This window comes from Cupressus sempervirens, chromosome 1 (assembly GCF_028749045.1).
Source record: "Cupressus sempervirens isolate cs-2001-9-10 chromosome 1, ASM2874904v1, whole genome shotgun sequence".
In the NCBI taxonomy this organism is placed as follows: domain Eukaryota; kingdom Viridiplantae; phylum Streptophyta; class Pinopsida; order Cupressales; family Cupressaceae; genus Cupressus; species Cupressus sempervirens.
Window position 1 is genome coordinate 608290111 of NC_143118.1, and position 17500 is coordinate 608307610.

General features: G+C 50.2%; 1 long non-coding RNA gene across 2 annotated transcripts in view; it reads right to left on the minus strand.

The window, feature by feature from the left end:
- Window positions 1–17500, minus strand: part of LOC149579069 (uncharacterized) — a 131357-nt gene that overhangs the window by 109032 nt on the left and 4825 nt on the right. The gene's annotated exons all lie outside the window — the stretch shown is intronic.

Consider the following 17500-nt stretch of genomic DNA (forward strand, 5'->3'; position numbering starts at 1 on the left):
GTGGGGTTTGTAAATTTTTGTGAGGGCAGAAAAATCTTTCGACTGCAAATTCCAGGCGGGTCACTGGGTTTTGTAATTTTCGCGAGGGCAGACGACTCATGTACGTGATCCAAAACCGGTCAACTTATTTTTTTGGTTAACGCCCAAAGTTTTGAACTCAAATCGAGTTGGCTACCCCGACTCGAATCGCCTCCAAATTTTTTGCACAACCCATGTCACCGTGCTCGACTTGATTCTAAGTGCCCCGAGTCATGTACGTGGTCCAAAAGAGGTCAACCCTTTTTTTTTTTGGGGGTTAATGCCCAAAGTTTTCAACTCGAACCGTGTCGGCAACCCCGACACGAATCGCCCCAATTACCCGAACCCCGACTCGAATCGTGTCGAGCCTTAACCGCCTCCAATTTTTTTGCACGACTCATGTCACCGTGCTCGACATGATTCTAAGTGTGTCGAGTCATGTGCGTGATCCAAAGGCGGTCAACTCTTTTTTTGGGTTAACGCCCAAAGTTTTCAACCCAAATTGTGTCGGCGACCCCGACTCGTATCGCCTCGAGCCTTAACCACCTCCAATTTTTTCGTAGGACTCATGTCACTGTGCTCGACTTGGTGCCCCGAGTCATGTACGTGATCCAAAAGTGGTTAACTTCTTCCTTCTTTGGTTAACACCCAAAGATTTCAACCCGAATCGTGTCAGCAACCCCAACTCAAATCGCCTCGAGCCTTAATCGCCTGCAATTTTTTTGAACCACTCATGTCACCATGCTTGACTTGATTCTATGCGCCCCAAGTCATGTACGTGATCCAAAAGCGATTAACTCTTTTTCTGGCTAACGACCAAAGTTTTCGAATTGACTCAGCTACCCCGACTTGAATTGCCTCGAGCCTTAACCGCCTCCATTTTTTTTTCACTCGACTCATGTAATCGCACTCGCCTTGATTCTGAGTGGCCCGAGTCACTTACGTGATCCAGAACCGGGTCACTTTTTCTTTTTTCTTTTTTTTGTCAAGTCCCAAAGTTTTGAACTCGAATAGAGTCGGATGCCCCGACTCGAGTCGTCTCCAAATTTTTTGCACGACTCATGTCACCGTGCTTGACTTGATTCTAAGTGCCCCGAGCTGTGTACATGATCCAAAAGTGGTTAACTTTTTCTTTTTGGTTAACGCCCAAAGTTTTCAACCTGACCTGCCTCGACAACCTCGACTCGAAGCGCCTTGAGCCTTAGTGGCCTCCAATGTTTTTGCACGACTCATGCCACCGTCGACTTTTTGCTCGAATCATGTCACCCAGGGCACCTCGATGCTACGTGACCCGAGCCCTGTGTGCGATCCAAAACCGGGTAATGTTTTTTTTTGAACTCCCAAAATTTCATTCTTTTTTGCCTTATGAGGCCTATCATGATCTCTTTTTATAAAGAAAATTCTCAAATCAGATCGTTTCGGCTACCCTACCTTGAATCTGGCTAGCTAGGCGTAACACCTCGAGTCAGCTCGGCAATACGTGAACTGAAACTTGTGCGTGATCCAAAAGTGGGTAACTTGTTTTTTTTTTTTTTGTAATGCCCAAAATTTAGCGCTTTTCGTTGTACAGCGCCTCCCATGATTTTTTTTTGTTTTTTTTTTTATCCCCTCGTCGATCCACTCTGGCGACCTAGTCGGATCGCTCGAGGCTGGGGCAACGGAGATGGGTTGACCTAGTCAGGTGACCCAAGTTGGGTCGACCCAGGCGTGCGATCCTGGCTGGGGATAGCAAGTCGATTCTATAAGTTTGCTTGCCAATTTTGCTAGCCAGGTCGGCTCACCAAGTCATCTAACCATGTGGTCCTTGCCAAATCAAGAATTGACTCTTTAAGTCCACTCACAGCTCGTCAAGCCAGCTCACCAAGATGACTTACCGTCTTGCCTCACCAGGTTGCCCCACCAGGTCACATCTTCTTTAAGACCGCTCACCATGTCGACTCCGCAAGTTACCTCATCGAGTCGACTATTCAGGTTGCCTCACAAAGTTGACCCCTTAAGTTCACTCACCAAGTACGCTCCCTAAGTCAGCTCACCAAGTCAAATCACCTAGTTGTTTTACCACCTTGCCCCAGCAGGTGTGCTCGCCAAGTCACCCCGCCGAGTTGCTTCTCTAAGCCCACTTAAGTTCGCTCACCAGGTCGACTCGCCAAGTCAGTTCACCATGTCATCTCAACGAACCAACTCGCCGAGTCGCCTCACCATGTCGGCTCTCTAATACCACTCGCCAAGTCGCCCCACCAACTCGCCTCGTTAGGCCCACTCACCACATCGCCCCGTTAGGCCCACTCTCACCAAGTGGACTCTTTAAGTCTGCTCATAAAGTCGAGCCACCAAGTACTCTCACCAAGTTGACTCTTTAAGTCCTTTCATCGAGTCACCCCACCAAGTACTCTCACCAAGTCAACTCTTTAGGTCCGTTCATAGAGTCACCCCACCAAGTCGACCCTTCAAGTGGGTTCATCAAGTCACCCCACCAAGTCGACTCTTTAAGTTCATTCATCAAGTCACCCTGCCAGGTCAGCCCACAAATTACTCCCACCAAGTCGACTCTTTAAGTCAGTTCACGAAGTCACCCAACTAGGTCGGCCCACCAAGGACTCTCACCAAGTCGACTCTCTAAGTCTATTCATCAGGTCACCCAACCGAGTACTCTCACCAAGTCAACTCTTTAGGTCCATTCATCAAGTCACCCCGCAAAGTTGACCCTCTAAGTTCGTTCATCGAGTCACCCCACCAAGTCGACTCTTTAAGTCCTTTCATCAAGTCACCCCGCCAAGCTGACTCTTTAAGTCCGTTCATCAAGTCACCAGAACAACTACTCTCACCAAGTCGACTCTATAAGTCCGTTCATCAAGTCGGCCCACCAAGTACTCCCACCAAGTCGACTCTTTAAGTCCGTTCATCAGTTCACCCCGCCAAGTACTCTCACCAAGTCAACTCTTTAGGTCCGTTCATCGAGCCACCCTGCCAAGTCGACCCTTTAAGTCTGTTCATCAACTCGCCCTGCCGAGTTGCTTCTCTAATCCCACTCACCATGTCAGCTCACCAAGTTGGTTGCTCAAGTACATTGCCAAGTCAACTCTTTAAGTTCGCTCACCAGGTCAGCCCGCCCAAGTCGCCTCTTTAAGTTCGTTCGCCAGGTCGGGCCGCCCAAGTCGCATCAGCGGGCTAACTTGCCGAGTCACCTCACGAAGTTGACTCTTTAAGTGCGCTCACCAAGTCAGCTCACCAAGTTGACTCACCATCTCGCCTCGATAAGTTGTCTTGCTGAGTTACCCCACCAAGTCATCGCCTCTTTAAGCCCGCTCACCGTGTCAGCTCGTCAGGTCGGCTCACCAAGTCAACTAATCAAGTAGGCCCACCAACTACTCTCACCAAGTCGACTCTTTAAGTTTGCTCACCAAGTCACCCCGCCAGGTCGGCCCACCAAGTACTCTCACCAGGTCGACTCTTTAGGTTTGTTCATCAGGTCACCCCACCGAGTACTCTCACCAAGTCGACCCTTTAAGTTCGATCATCAACTCACCCCGCCAGGTCGGCCCTCCAAGTACTCTCATAGAGTCGACTCTTTAGGTTCGTTCATCAATTCACCCCGCCAGCTCGGCCCACCAAGTTCTCTCACCAGGTTGACTCTTTAAGTTCATTCATCAAGTCACCTCGCCAGTTCGACCCACCAAGTACTCTCACAAAGTCGACTCTCTAAGTTTGTTCATCAAGTCACCCTGCCAGGTCAGCCCACCAAGTACTCTCACCAAGTCACCCCGCTAGTTCGACCCACCAAGTCGACTCTCTAAGTTCGTTCATCAAGTCACCCCGCCAGGTCAGCCCACCAAGTCAAATCTTTAAGTCCGTTCATCAAGTCACGTGACCAGGTCAGGCCACCGAGTACTCTCACCAAGTCGACTCTTTAAGTTTGTTCATCAAGTCACCCGGCCAGGTCGGCCCACCAAGTCACCAAGTACTCTCACCAAGTCGACTCTCTAAGTCCATTCATCAAGTCACCCCGCCAGGTCGGCCCACCAAGTCAAATCTTTAAGTCCGTTCATCAAGTCACCCCACCAAGTACTCTAACCAAGTTGATTATTCGAGTGGGTTCATCAAGTCACCCGACCAACTACTCTCACCAAGTCGACTCTTTAACTATGTTCATCAAGTCACCCCACCAAGCACTCTCACCACGTCAACTCTTTAGGTCCGTTCATAAAGTCACCCCACCAAGTCGACCCTTCAAGTGCGTTCATCAAGTCACCCCACAAAGTACTCTCACCAATTCGACTCTTTAAGTCTTTTCATCAAGTCACCACACCAAGTACTCTCACCAAGTCAACTCTTTAGGATCGTTCATCAAGTCACCTTGCCAAGTCGACCCTTGAAGTCCGTTCATCAAGTCACCCCACCAAGTACTCCCACCAAGTTGACTCTTTAAGTCAGTTCACGAAGTCACCCAACCAGGTCAGCCCACCAAGGACTCTCACCAAGTTGACTCTCTAAGTCTGTTCATCAGGTCACCCCACCGAGTACTCTCACCAAGTCAACTCTTTAGGTCCGTTCATCAAGTCACCCCGCAAAGTTGACCCTCTAAGTTCGTTCATCGAGTCACCCCACCAAGTCGACTCTTTAAGTCCTTTCATCAAGTCACCCCACCAAGCTGACTCTTTAAGTCCATTCATCAAGTCACCAGAACAACTACTCTCACCAAGTCGACTCTATAAGTCCGTTCATCAAGTCGGCCCACCAAGTACTCCCAGCAAGTTGACTCTTTAAGTCCGTTCATCAGTTCACCCTGCCAAGTACTCTCACCAAGTCAACTCTTTAGGTCCGTTCATTGAGTCACCCCACCAAGTCCACCCTTTAAGTCCGTTCATCAACTCGCCCCACCGAGTTGCTTCTCTAAGCCCCCTCACCATGTCAGCTCACCAAGTCGGTTGTTCAAGTACGTTGCCAAGTCAACTCTTTAAGTTCGCTCACCAGGTCAGCCCGCCCAAGTCACCTCTTTAAGTTCGTTCGCCAGGTCTGCCCGCCCAAGTCGCATCAGCGAGCTAACTCATCGAGTCACCTCACGAAGTTGACTCTTTAAGTGCACTCACCAAGTTAGCTCACCAAGTCAACTCACCATCTCGCCTCGATAAGTTGGCTTGCCGAGTTACCCCACCAAGTCGTCACCTCTTTAAGCCCACTCACCGTGTCAGCTCGTCAGGTCGGCTCACCAAGTCGACTAATCAAGTAGGCCCACCAAGTTGCCTCAAGGATAGCTCCTCACCATGAGTCGCCTCACCATGCTGAATCTTTGAGCCCGCTCGCCAGGTCGCCTCACCAAGTCGACTCGAGTACGTTGCCAAGTCGACTCTTTAAGTTCGCTCGCCAGGTCGACTCGCCAAGTCAGCTCACCATGTCATCTCAACGAACCAACTCGCCGAGTCACCTCACCATGTTGGCTCTCTAATACCACTCGCCAAGTCACCCCACCAACTCGCCCTGTTAGGCCCACTTACCACATCGCCCCGTTAGGCCCACTCTCACCAAGTGGACTCTTTAAGTCTGCTCATAAAGTCGAGCCACCAAGTACTCTCACCAAGTCAACTCTTTAAGTCCTTTCATCGAGTCACCCCCCAAGTACTCTCACCAAGTCAACTCTTTAGGTCTGTTCATAGAGTCACCCCACCAATTTGACCCTTCAAGTGGGTTCATCAAGTCACCCCACCAAGTCGACTCTTTAAGTTCATTCATCAAGTCACCTCGCCAGGTCAGCCAACAAATTACTCTCACCAAGTCGACTCTTTAAGTTCGTTCATCAAGTCACCTCGCCAGATCGGCCCACTAAGTGGACTCTTTAAGTTTGTTCATGAAGTCACTCTACCAAGTCGGCCCACCCGGTTGACTCTTTAAGTTCGTTCATCAAGTCACCCCGCCAGGTCAGCCCACCAACTACTCTCACCAGGTCGACTCTTTAGGTTTGTTCATTAGGTCACCCCACCGAGTACTCTCACCAAGTCGACTCTTTAAGTTCGTTCATCAAGTCGCCCCGCCAGGTCAGCCCACCAAGTACTCTCACCAAGTCGACCCTTTAAGTTCGGTCATCAACTCACCCTGCCAGGTCGGCCCACCAAGTACTCTCACAGAGTTGACTCTTTAGGTTCGTTCATCAATTCACCCCGCCAGCTCAGCCCACCAAGTTCTCTCACCAAGTCGACTCTTTAGGTTCGTTCATCAAGTCACCCCGCCAGTTTGACCCACCAAGTACTCTCACAAAGTCGACTCTCTAAGTTCATTCATCAAGTCACCCTGCCAGGTCAGCCCACCAAGTACTCTCACCAAGTCACCCTGCTAGTTCGACCCACAAAGTTGACTCTCTAAGTCCGTTCATCAAGTCACCCCGCCAGGTCGGCCCACCAAGTCGAATCTTTAATTCTGTTCATCAAGTCACGTGACCAGGTCAGCCCACCGAGTACTCTCGCCAAGTCGACTCTTTAAGTTTGTTCATCAAGTCACCAAGTACTCTCACCAAGTGGACTCTCTAAGTCCATTCATCAAGTCACCCCGCCAGGTCGGCCCACCAAGTCGAATCTTTAAGTCCGTTCATCAAGTCACCCCACCAAGTACTCTAACCAAGTCGATTATTCGAGTGTGTTCATCAAGTCACCTGACCAACTACTCTCACCAAGTCGACTCTTTAACTATGTTCATCAAGTCACCCCACCAAGCACTCTCACCACGTCAACTCTTTAGGTTCGTTCATAAAGTCACCCCACCAAGTCGACCCTTCAAGTGCGTTCATCAAGTCACCCCACCAAGTACTCTCACTAATTTGACTCTTTAATTCTTTTCATCAAGTCACCACACCAAGTACTCTCACCAAGTCAACTCTTTAGGACCGTTCATCAAGTCACCTCGCCAAGTCAACCCTTGAAGTCTATTCATCAAGTCACCCCATCAAGTACTCCCACCAAGTCGACTCTTTAAGTCAGTGCACGAAGTCACCCAACCAGGTCGGCCCACCAAGGACTCTCACCAAGTCGACTCTCTAAGTTTGTTGATCAGGTCACCCCACCGAGTACTCTCACCAAGTCAACTCTTTAGGTCCGTTCATCAAGTCACCCCACAAAGTCGACCCTCTAAGTTCGTTCATCGAGTCACCCCACCAAGTCGACTCTTTAAGTCCTTTCATCAAGTCACCTCGCCAAGCTGACTCTTTATGTTCGTTCATCAAGTCACCAGAACAACTACTCTCACCAAGTTGACTCTATAAGTCCGTTCATCAAGTCGGCCCACCAAGTACTCCCACCAAGTCGACTCTTTAAGTCCGTTCATCAGTTCACCCTGCCAAGTACTCTCACCAAGTCAACTCTTCAGGTACGTTCATCGAGTCACCCCGCCAAGTTGACCCTTTAAGTCCGTTCATCAACTTGCCCCATCGAGTTGCTTCTCTAAGCCCACTCACCATGTCAGCTCACCAAGTCAGTTGTTCAAGTACGTTGCCAAGTCAGCTCTTTAACCTCGCTCACCAGGTCAGCCCGCCCAAGTCGCCTCTTTAAGTTCATTCGCCAAGTCGGCCCGCCCAAGTCGCATCAGCGGGCTAACTTGCCGAGTCACCTCACGAAGTTGACTCACCATCTCGCCTTGATAAGTTGGCTTGCCAAGTTACCCCACCAAGTCATCGCCTCTTCAAGCCCGCTCACCGTGTCAGCTCGTCAGGTTGGCTCACCAAGTCGACTAATCAAGTAGGCCCACCAAGTCGCCTCAAGGATAGCTCCTCACCATGAGTCGCCTCACCATGTTGACTCAATGAGTCGCCTCACCATGTTGACTCTTTGAGCCCGCTCGCCAGGTTGCCTCACCAAGTCGACTCGAGTTCGTTGCCAAGTTGACTCTTTAAGTTCGCTCGACAGGTCGACTCGCCAAGTCAGCTCACCATGTCATCTCAACGAACCAACTCGCCGAGTCGCCTCACCACGTTGGCTCTCTAGTACCACTCGCCAAGTCGCCCCACCAACTCGCCCCATTAGGCCCACTCACCACATCGCCCCGTTAGGCCCACTCTCACCAAGTGGACTCTTTAATTTTGCTCATAAAGTGGAGCCACCAAGTACTCTCACCAAGTTGACTCTTTACGTCCTTTCATCGAGTCACCCCACCAAGTACTCTCACCAAGTCAACTCTTTAGGTCCGTTCACAGAGTCACCCCACCAAGTTGACCCTTCAAGTGGGTTCATCAAGTCACCCCACAAAGTCGACTCTTTAAGTTCATTCATCAAGTCACCCCGCCAGGTCAGCCCACAAATTACTCTCACCAAGTCGACTCTTTAAGTTCGTTCATCAAGTCACCCCGCCAGGTCGGCCCACCAAGTGGACTCTTTAAGTTCGTTCATGAAGTCACTCTGCCAAGTCGGCCCACCAGGTCGACTCTTTAAGTTCGTTCATCAAGTCACCCCACCAGGTCAGCCCACCAACTACTCTCACCAAGTCGACTCTTTAAGTTTTCTCACCAAGTCACCCCGCCAGGTCGGCCCACCAAGTACTCTCACCAGATCGACTCTTTAGGTTTGTTCATCAGGTCACCCCATTGAGTACTGTCACCAAGTCGACTCTTTAAGTTCGTTCATCAAGTCACCCCGCCAGGTCGGCCCACCAAGTACTCTCACCAAGTCGACCCTTTAAGTTCGGTCATCAACTCACCCAGCCAGGTCGACCCACCAAGTACTCTCACAGAGTCGACACTTTAGGTTCGTTCATCAATTCACCCCGCCAGCTCGGCCCACCAAGTTCTCTCACTAGGTCGACTCTTTAAGTTCGTTCATCAAGTCACCCTGCCAGTTCGACCCACCAAGTACTCTCACAAAGTCGACTCTCTAAGTTTGTTCATCAAGTCACCCTACCAAGTCAGCCCACCAAGTACTCTCACCAAGTCACCCTGCTAGTTCAACCCACCAAGTCGACTCTCTAAGTCCGTTCATCAAGTCACCCCGCCAAGTCGGCCCACCAAGTCGAATCTTTAAGTCTGTTCATCAAGTCACGTGACCAGGTCAGCCCACCGAGTACTCTCGCCAAGTTGACTCTTTAAGTTTGTTCATCAAGTCACCCGTCCAGGTCGGCCGACCAAGTCACCAAGTACTCTCACCAAGTCGACTCTCTAAGTCCGTTCATCAAGTCACCCTACCAGGTCGGCCCACCAAGTTGAATCTTTAAGTCCGTTCATCAAGTCACCCCACCAAGTACTCTAACCAAGTCGATTCTTCGAGTGCGTTCATCAAGTCACCCGACCAACTACTCTCACCAAGTCGACTCTTTAACTATGTTCATCAAGTCACCCCACCAAGCACTCTCACCACGTCAACTCTTTAGGTCCGTTCATAAAGTCACCCCACCAAGTCGACCCTTCAAGTGCGTTCATCAAGTCACCCCACCAAGTACTCTCACCAATTCGACTCTTTAAGTCTTTTCATCAAGTCACCAGACCAAGTACTCTCACCAAGTCAACTCTTTAGGACCGTTCATCAAGTCACCTCGCCAAGTTGACCCTTGAAGTCCGTTCATCAAGTCACCCCACCAAGTACTCCAACCAAGTCGACTCTTTAAGTCAGTTCACGAAGTCACCCAACCAGGTCGGCCCACCAAGGACTCCAACCAAGTCGACTCTCTAAGTCTGTTCATCAGGTCACCCCACCGAGTACTCTCACCAAGTCAACTCTTTAGGTCCGTTCATCAAGTCACCCCGCAAAGTCGACCCTCTAAGTTCGTTCATCGAGTCACCCCACCAAGTCGACTCTTTAAGTGAGCCGATCCGATCTAGGTGAGCCGTTCTGGCCGAGCCATGCTGGCCGAGCTGATCTGGGCAAGCCGTTCTTGCCGAGCCATGCTGGCCGAACCGTTCTGGCCGAGCCATGCTGGCCGAGCCGATCTGGGCGAGCCGTTCTGGGTGAGCCGTTTTGGCCGAGCCATGCTGGCTGAGCTGATCTGGGTGAGCCGTTCTGGCCGAGCCATGCTGGCCGAGCCATTTTGGCCGAGCCATGCTGGCCGAGCCGATCTGCGCAAGCCGTTCTGGCCGAGCCGATCTGGCCGAGCTCCAAAAACGGTGTCGTGGATGGCTGTTTGGTCGCCTCTGTGCCAACTCGATCGGCACAACATTGGGAATGGTTCGATAGTGGTTGTCATTCCAATGTGTCATCGGGATGTCTTGGAATGCGGCCTTTCAAGGGCGAGCTCGCGTCTAGCACTTGGATTGTGCGTCGTCACAAGTGAATGGGGAGATCTCTTTGTGAATGGCGGCATTGCGATTGCAAGAGAAAATTGACTTAGTAGTCGGAGCGTTGGCCTCGGGCCATTGTGACGGCCTTGCAATTTCTCTATAATTGCAACCTATGTTTGCGCAGTAGCAGAGTTTGCACGTTAGATTGGACTTTGTTCTTGACAGTCTGAAGTACTCTCACCAAGTCAGCAAAGTCACCATGCTGGCTTATCCGATCTGGCCGAGCCATGCTGGCTGACCCGATCTGGGCGAGCCATTCTGGCCGAGCCGATCTGGGCGAGCTCCAAAAATGGTGTCGTGGATGGCTGTTTGGTCACATTTTTCATTGAATTGGATTTTTAAGGGAGTTGTCCGCGCTATCGCAGTTTTCTAATGCAGAGCAAGCCTCGCACTAATAGCTTATATAGGAGAGGTTGTTGCCGCGAGCCTCTCCCGTGCCCCTTTCATTCATTCAACATTGGTGTTTAGGCGGATCGGATTGTTGGGTTTTCAAACGGTGTATGCCGATGTTGAATGAATGAAAGGGGCATGAAGCGATCTCAGTGCTTTTCCTCGGCTCTCCTTTAGATCATGTTTTCCGATGACTCAATTTTGGAAAAGGTGAGGCAGCGATTGCCGATCCATGGCGTGTGTTTTTGGTGGTTTTAAAACTTGATCTAAACATGAGCCCTTGTCTAGCACTTCGGCGTTGCTTGGTATAATGGCAATTTGCTATGGGTGCTCGGCGCTCTAGCAATTTGTCATGGTGTACTTATCGCGGCTACATGGGAGCTTTAATATCGAAAGCTCTCGGCGAAAAATGGTGGCCGAGCCATGCTGGCCAACCCGATCTAGCTTAGCTGTTTTCGTCGACCCGTTCTAGCTCTCGTTTGTCACTCCATCGGCACAAATTTGGGAGTTGTTCGATAGCGGTTGTCATTCCAATGTGTCATTGCGGCGATCTGGAGAGCGATGCTAAGGGCGAGAGCTTGTGTCTAGCATTTGGGATGTTTGTGCGAGCGAGCAGGGGAGCTTCTCTTATCGGAACCTCTCCGTGGCCTTTGAATATATAGACCCAGTGCCGACGATATCGATGGATACGAGCCTTGGATTCTAAATTTTTTCACAGCTAAGATTGGTTTTTGTGAGAGATGCGTACGAAAGCACATCCCGATTGCTACGCGGGAGCTCCCTAAGGTCGCCTCTGTGCCAACTCGATCAGCACAACATTGGGAATGGTTCGACAGCGATTGTTGTTCCAATGTGTCATTGGGGGATGTCTTGGAAAGTGGCCTGGCCTTTCAAGGGCGAGCTCGCGTCTATCACTTGGATTGTGCGTCGTGTCGCAAGTGAATGGGGAGATCTCTCTGTGAACGGCGGCATGGTGATTGCAAGAGAAAATTGACTTAGTTGGAGCATTGGCCTCGGGCCACTATGATGGCCTGGCAATTTCTCTTTAATTGCAACCTATGTTTGCGCAGTAGCAGAGTTTGCAAGTAAGATGGTCCTTATTCTTGAGAGTTCCAGGAGATGACCTCTGGAACTTTTTGATTGGGCCCCTTCAAGGTGAAATTCATCCAGTTGATCGGATGAGCTCGATGACCATTTTAGTCCCTTGGCTCCATGAATTCACATCTCCTAAACGACGATAATCTTTTGCTCCTTAGACGACCTCATAATAAATTGGGTCGTGGATGGCTGTTTGGTCAGAATTTTCAACGATTTGGATTTTTATGGCGGATTTCGGTGTGTTCGCTAATTTCTAATGCAGAGCGAGCCTCGCACTAATAGCTTATATAGGAGAGGTTGTTGCCGCGAACCTCTCCCGTGCCCCTCTCATTGATTCAACGGCAGTGTCGAGGAGGATGGAAATGTCAGATTTTGAAATGGTGGACGCCGACGTTGAATCAATTGTAGGGGCATGAAGCCCACCCTCGAGGTGCTATTCCTCGACTCTCCTTTAGATCATGTTTTCTTGTCACTCAGCTGGCGCAATTTTGGAAAGCAGTTGGGCTGCGCGTCGCGAGTGACAAGGGAGCCTTTGTGATCGGAAGCTCCCCGTGGCCATTCGATGAGAAGAGCCATTTCTTGTGTGAGCAAGGACGAATGCAGCCTCGGATTCTAAACAAAATCAACGACATCGGATCTATATATCAGAGCAGGATGAAGCAGCAGCCCGTTTGTGATGCGCGGCTCCCCAAAGTTGCTACTCTTTCTCACTCCATTGGGGCACAAATTCGGGAGTTGTTCGACAGTGGTCGTCGTTCCAATGGTGTCATTGCGGCAAAATTTGTTCACAGCTAAGATTGGTTTTTGTGAGAGATGGGTATGAAAGCACATCCCGATTGCTACGTGGGGGCTTCCTAAGGTCGCCTCTGTGCCAACTCGATCGGCACAAGATTGGGAATGGTTTGACAGCGGTTGTCGTTCAAATGTGTCATCGGGGGATGTCTTGGAAAGTGGCCTGGCCTTTCAAGGGCGAGCTCACGTCTATCACTTGGATTGTGTGTCGCGTCGCAAGTGAATGGGGAGATCTCTCTGTGAACGGCGGCATGGTGATTGCAAGAGAAAATTGACTTAGTCAGAGCATTGGCCTCGGGCCATTGTGATGGCCTGGCAATTTCTCTTTAATTGCAACCTATGTTTGTGCAGTAGCAGAGTTTGCAAGTAAGATTGTCCTTGTTCTTGAGAGTTCCAGGAGATGACCTCTGGAACTTTTGGATTGGGCCCCTTCAAGGTGAAATTCATCCAGTTGATCGGATGAGCTCGATGACCATTTCAGTCCCTTGGCTCCATGAATTCACATCTCCTAACCGACGACAATCTTTTGCTCCTTAGACAACCTCATAATAAATTGGGTCGTGGATGGCTATTTGGTCAGAATTTTCAATGATTTGGATTTTTATGGCGGATGTCGGCGTGTTCGCTAATTTCTAATGCAGAGCGAGCCTCGCACTAATAGCTTATATAGGAGAGGTTGTTGCCACGAACCTCTCCCGTGCCCCTCTCATTGATTCAACGGCGGTGTCGAGGCGGATGGAAATGTCGAATTTTGAAACGGTGGACGCCGACGTTGAATCAATTGGAGGGGCATGAAGCCCACCCTCGAGGTGCTATTCCTCAACTCTCCTTTAGATCACGTTTTCTTGTCACTCAGCTGGCGCAATTTCGGAAAAAGGTTTGGCAGCGGTTGCCAGCCCTCACCGCGTCTACTCGGTGATTTTAAAACTCGATCTAAAATGGGAGCCCTCGTCTAGCACCTCCGTCTGGTGTTGCTCGGGTATTGCATAAATTTATGCCATCGGCACGAATCCCCCAACGAATGCCTACGCTTGGACCCTCTCTTAGATCACCTTCTTCGATCACTCGACTGACGCAACTACTGAAGAGACTTGGCAGCGGTTGCCATTCTACAGTGCGTCTGTTCAGCGATTTCGAAGTTGATCTAATGGCGAGCCCTTGTCTCTAGGCATGAGGTGGGTGCTTGGCGCTTTAGCAAAATTTTTTGCATGCCTATCGCGACTACAAGGGGAGAGGTGGTTGCCGCGAGCCTCTCCCGTGCCCCCCTCATTGATTCAACGTCGCTGTCAGGGCGGATGGATATGTCGGATTTTGAAATGGTGGACGCCGACGTTGAATCAATTAGAGGGGCATGAAGCCCACCCTTGAGGGTTCTATTTCTCGACTCTCCTTTAGATCATGTTTTCTTGTCACTCAGCTGGCGCAATTTCGAAAAAAGGTTTGGCAGCGGTTGCCAGCCCTCACCGCGTCTACTTGGTGATTTTAAAACTCGATCTAAAACGGGAGCCCTCGTCTAGCACCTCCGTCCGGTGTTGCTCGGGTATTGCATAAATTTATGCCATCGGCGCGAATCCCCCAACGAATGCCTACGCTTGGACCGTCTCTTAGATCACCTTCTTCGATCACTCGACCGACGCAACTACGGAAGAGACTTGGCTGTGGTTGCCATTCTACAGCGCGTCTGTTCAGCGATTTCGAAGTTTTGATCTAATGGCAAGCCCTTGTCTCTTGGCATGAGGTGGGTGCTTGGCGCTCTAGCAAAATTTTTTGCGTGCCTATCGCGGCTACAAGGGGAGAGTTGGTTTCCGTGAGCATCTCCCGTGCCCCCCTCATTGATTCAACGCCACTGTCAGGGCGGTTGGAAATGTCGGATTTTGAAACGGTGGACGCCGACGTTGAATCAATTAGAGGGGCATGAAGCCCACCCTCGAGGGTGGTATTCCTGGACTCTCCTTTAGATCATGTATTCTTGTCACTCAGCTGGCGTAATTTCGGAAAAAGGTTTGGCAGCGGTTGCCAGCCCCTCACAGCGTCTACTTGGTGATTTTAAAACTCGATCTAAAACGGGAGCCCTCGTCTTGCACCTCCATCCAGTGTTGCTCGGGTATTGCACAAATTTTTGCCATCGGTGCGAATCCCCCAATGAATGCCTAAATGCTTGGACCCTCTCTTAGATAACCTTCTTCGATCACTCGACCGACGCAATTACGGAAGAGACTTGGCAGCGGTTGCCATTCTACAGCGCGTCCATTCTGCAATTTCGAAGTTGATCTAATGGCGAGCCCTTGTCTATAGCCATGAGGTGGGTACTTGGCACTCTAGCAAAATTTTTTGCGAGCCTAGCGTGGCTACAATGGGAGAGGTGGTTTTCGTGAGCCTCTCCCATGCCCAGCTCATTGATTCAAAGCCGCTGTCAAGGCGGATGGATATGTTGGATTTTAAAACGGTGGACATCGACGTTGAATCAATTAGAAGGGCATGAAGCCCACCTTCGAGGGTGCTATTCCTGGACTCTCCTTTAGATCATGTTTTCTTGTCACTCAGCTGGCACAATTTTGGAAAAAGGTTTGGCAGTGGTTGCCAGCCCTCACCGCGTCTTCTTTGTGATTTTAAAACTCGATCTAAAACGGGAGCCCTCGTCTAGCACCTCCGTCCGGTGTTGCTCGGGTATTGCATAAATTTTTGCCATCGGCGCGATTACCCCAACGAATGCCCTACGCTTGGACCCTCTCTTAGATCACCTTTTTCGATCACTTGACTGACGTAATTACGGAAGAGACTTGGCAACGGTTGCCATTCTACACCGCGTCTGTTCTGCGATTTCAATGTTGATTTAATGGCGAGCCCTTGTCTCTAGCCATGAGGTGGGTGGTTGGCGCTCTAGCAAAATTTTTTTGCGTGCCTATCGCGGCTACAATGGGAGAGGTTGTTGCCGCGAGCCTCTCCCGTGCCCCCCTCATTGATTCAACGCTGCTGTCAGGGCAAATGGATATGTCGGATTTTGAAACGGTGGACGCCGACGTTGAATCAATTAGAGGGGCATGAAGCCCACCCTCGAGGGTGCTATTCCTAGACTCTCCTTTAGATCATGTTTTCTTGTCACTCAGCTGGCGCAATTTCAGAAAAAGGTTTGGCAGCGGTTGCCAGCCCTCACTGCGTCTACTTGGTGATTTTAAAACTCGATCTAAAACGGGAGCCCTCGTCTAGCACCTCCGTCCGGTGTTGCTCGGGTATTGCATAAATTTATACCATCGGCCTGAATCCCCCAACGAATGCCTATGCTTGGACCCTCTCTTAGATTACCTTCTTCGATCACTCGACTGACGCAACTACGGAAGAGACTTGGCAGCGGTTGCCATTCTACAGTGCGTCTGTTCAGCGATTTCGAAGTTTATCTAATGGCGAGCCCTTTTCTCTAGCCATGATGTGGGCGCTTGGCGCTCTAGCAAAATTTTTTGCGTGCCCATCGCGTAAAAAGCATGTTTTCTAGTCACTCAGCTGGCGCAATTTTGGAAAAAAGGTTTGGCAGCAGTTGCCAGCCCTCACCGCGTCTTCTTGGTGATTTTAAAACTCGATCTAAAATGGGAGCCCTCGTCTAGCGGCTCTGTGCCAACTCGATCGGCACAACATTGGGAAATGGTTCAATAGCGGTTGTCATTCCAATGTGTCATCGGGGGATGCCTTGGAAAGTGGCCTTTCAAGGGCGAGCTCGCGTCTAGCCCTTGGATTGTGCGTCACGTCACAAGTGAATGGGGAGATCTCTCTGTGAACGGCGGCATGGTGATTGCAAGAGAAAATTGACTTAGTCGGAGCATTGGCCTCGGGCCATTGTGACGGCCTTGCAATTTCTCTTTAATTGCAACCTATGTTTGCGCAGTAGCAGAGTTTGCATGTAAGATGGGCCTTGTTCTTGAGAGTTCCAGGAGATGACCTCCGAAACTTTTGGATTGGGCCCCTTCAAGGTGAAATTCATCCAGCTGATCAGATGAAGCTCGATGTGCTTGTATCTATTCCAAGACGGTAATGATGGTCATTAATCTGTGGCGGTGAGTATTATCCCATTCGGTAATCGCAATGGTGGAGCTGGTGGGAAGTACTTGTCACTTTATTTTGATGGATATACCCTATATGTAGGTGTCTGCATGGATTGCAACACACTGCACATTTGGTGTTCGATTCTAAGATGCGCTTGTTGCTGAGTGTGTATGGAGTTGTATCTTATAGCCAAGGGCTCCGTCTCATTGGCACGTTCTATCATTGCATTTTTATCCTGCCCGAACGGCAAGAAGGAAAGAGATGGTTTGGTTACACGGGCGCATTGCTCGACATCCCTAATTTCATCAAGGGTCCACTCTCCACCCTAAGTTTTTTCCGATCGGTAGAGCCTTGGGATTGAGAGGGGGACCGGCGAAAGGTTTGGTTGCCACATAATTTATTCGCTAGTGCATTCTCGGTGCGTGCTCGCCTCTTCACTGTCTCATCCTACAGAAGTGCATGGCACTGTCGTGACAGCCTTTGTGGTCCGGGCCAGTAGAAGCGTAGAGTATTACCGATAATTTTTGTTTGGATGCGGAAACTCTCCATGCCCTGTCCTGCCCTGTGCGATGATCCGAACGGCTGTGGCTCGTGGGTTCTGTGGGAGATACTCTTCTTCAGCTCCCCCCTAAAGAGAGCGTTCGGTGTTTGCATTGTGTGGACAAAAAGCCCAGGGCGTTTCATCTCTCTCTTTAGATGCAAAATTCTGGGAGGGCTTGTCGAAGTATGGCCATTTGTACGGGGTGCACCAAAAAGCATGTAGGGGGCATATGCCTAGGAAATGGATGTCTTTGAGTGTCTTTACTCGGTCGCGTGCACAGTGTACATCTTTGCATTACGACCCTGCTGCGAGCATTTGTGATTTGAGCATTTTGGGGGAACGGGTTTTGTACGAGATGTTCTTCTCAGGCTCCTGCGAACCAG